The sequence below is a fragment of the Heptranchias perlo genome, chromosome 12, assembly GCF_035084215.1.
Source record: "Heptranchias perlo isolate sHepPer1 chromosome 12, sHepPer1.hap1, whole genome shotgun sequence".
In the NCBI taxonomy this organism is placed as follows: Eukaryota; Metazoa; Chordata; class Chondrichthyes; order Hexanchiformes; family Hexanchidae; genus Heptranchias; species Heptranchias perlo.
The window spans coordinates 66,700,750-66,703,249 of NC_090336.1; the positions used below are offsets into that span (position 1 = coordinate 66,700,750).

The window sequence follows — 2,500 nt, forward strand, 5'->3', positions numbered from 1 at the left end:
CACACACATATTATTTATTATTATTTTTCATTGATTTTTGGAACAGGGAGATGGAATAGGGGCTTGCTCCGTCCACTCCACGCATCGACCCAGTATTGCAGTGTTTCTGGGAACGGTGCAGCTCCCCGTGGGGAGATATTCAAAAGGAAAAACAGCTCTTTCCCAGTGTCTCTGTGTGTGTGTGTGTGTGTGTGTGTGTGTATTATTACTGAGAATAAAGCTGATATCTCTCTCTCTCTCTCTCTCTCTCTTACACTCAGAGCTGCTGTGGAAGGAAACCGTTTTAAAAAGAACTTTCTCAGCTCAGTGGTATTTTTTTCTTCTCCAAGGCTGAGTGCCGCTCGCACGGAGCGATATAATTCAAAGTGCAAAATAACTTGGCGTCGTTGACTTGAAACAAGCAGGGTCTGCTTCCAAATGAAAGCTGCGCTCCCGAACTGGACTGACTGTCTGTCTGTCTGTCTGTCTGTTTGTCAAGGGGTGGAAAAGGCGGCGGTGGTGGTGAGGGTGGAGCTTTACGCTCAGGAGGGGAGACTTTCTTTCAGAGGTGCCAATTAATCTGCAGCAGAAAGTCATCCCCCCCGACCGGGATTCGAAGCCCGGTCCTGACCACGAGACCACCGGGGAGAGCTGCCTCAAGTCCCTGAGGGACCTGGACACGAGGCCGAATACACACGCACGCCTGCTGCACTGGCAGCAGCGACCAACAGGGGGCTGACCGGCTGATCCTTCCCTTTCACAGGCAGGCTTTTGGCCCTCGCTCAAACGACAAAGGTGTTCAGAAGGAAGTCCTGGGGGGAAGGCAGGCAGGGAGGGACGGACACAGGGAAGTCCGCACAAAACAGGTCCCCTGGAACCTCTGACCCAGAAAACCGGGTTCCTGGTGAAAGCAGTCCTGCCATTGACATGACAATGGACAGGGCCCGGCAGCTTGAGACACATCTTTCTTTCAATAAGCAAGTTCTTTTTAAAAAAGTTTCCTTCCACAGCAGCTCTGAGTGAGAGAGAGAGAGAGAGAGAGAGAGACACTGACTCACTGACTGATACTGACACCGACACACACACACACACACACACACACACACACACACATATTATTTATTATTATTTTTAATTGATTTTTAGAACAGGGAGATGGACTAGGGGCTTGCTCCGTCCACTCCACGCATCGACCCAGTATTGCAGTGTTTCTGGGAACGGTGCAGCTCCCCGTGGGGAGATATTCAAAAGGAAAAACAGCTCTTTCCCAGTGTCTCTGTGTGTGTGTGTGTGTGTGTGTGTTATTACTGAGAATAAAGCTGATATCTATCTCTCTCTCTCTCTCTCTCTCTCACTCAGAGCTGCTGTGGAAGGAAACCTTTTTAAAAAGAACTTTCTCAGCTCAGTGGTATTTTTTTCTTCTCCAAGGCTGAGTGCCGCTCGCACGTAGCGATATAATTCAAAGTGCAAAATAACTTGGCGTCGTTGACTTGAAACAAGCAGGGTCTGCTTCCAAATGAAAGCTGCGCTCCCGAACTGGACTGTCTGTCTGTCTGTCTGTCTGTCTGTCTGTCTGTCTGTCAAGGGGAGGAAAAGGCGGTGGTGGTGGTGAGGGTGGAGCTTTACGCTCAGGAGGGGAGACTTTCTTTCAGAGGTGCCAATTAATCTGTAGCAGAAAGTCATCCCCCCCGACCGGGATTCGAAGCCCGGTCCTGACCACGAGACCACCGGGGAGAGTTGCCTCAAGTCCCTGAGGGACCTGGACACGAGGCCGAATACACACGCACGCCTGCTGCACTGGCAGCAGCGACCAGCAGGGGTCCGACCGGCTGATCCTTCCCTTTCACAGGCAGGCTTTTGGCCCTCGCTCAAACGACAAAGGTGTTCAGAAGGAAGTCCTGGGGGGAAGGCAGGCAGGGAGGGACACAGGGAAGTCCGCACAAAACAGGTCCCCTGGAACCTCTGACCCACAAAACCGGGTTCCTGGTGAAAGCAGTCCTGCCATTGACATGACAATGGACAGGGCCCGGCAGCTTGAGACACATCTTTCTTTCAATATGCAAGTTCTTTTTAAAAAAGTTTCCTTCCACAGCAGCTCTGAGTGTGAGGGAGAGAGAGAGAGAGACACTGACTGACTGACTGATACTGACACCGACACACACACACACACACACATATTATTTATTATTATTTTAAATTGATTTTTAGAACAGGGAGATGGAAAAGGGGCTTGCTCCGTCCACTCCACGCATCGACCCAGTATTGCAGTGTCTCTGGGAACGGTGCAGCTCCCTGTGGGGAGATATTCAAAAGGAAAAACAGCTCTTTCCCAGTGTCTCTGTGTGTGTGTGTGTGTGTGTGTGTGTGTGTATTATTACTGAGAATAAAGCTGATATCTCTCTCTCTCTCTCTCTCTCTCACTCAGAGCTGCTGTGGAAGGAAACCTTTTTAAAAAGAACTTTCTCAGCTCAGTGGTATTTTTTTCTTCTCCAAGGCTGAGTGCCGCTCGCACGTAGCGATA

At 50.1% G+C, this 2,500-nt stretch overlaps 3 pseudogenes; all 3 read left to right on the forward strand.

Annotated features, from left to right (window-relative positions):
* Positions 1 to 9: 9 nt before the first annotated feature.
* LOC137329324 (U2 spliceosomal RNA) lies at positions 10 to 126 on the forward strand (annotated as a pseudogene).
* A 967-nt stretch (positions 127 to 1,093) lies between these two features.
* Positions 1,094 to 1,210, forward strand: LOC137329785 (U2 spliceosomal RNA; annotated as a pseudogene).
* Positions 1,211 to 2,155: 945 nt separating this feature from the next.
* On the forward strand, positions 2,156 to 2,272 carry LOC137329048 (U2 spliceosomal RNA; annotated as a pseudogene).
* The last annotated feature ends 228 nt before the right edge of the window (positions 2,273 to 2,500 follow it).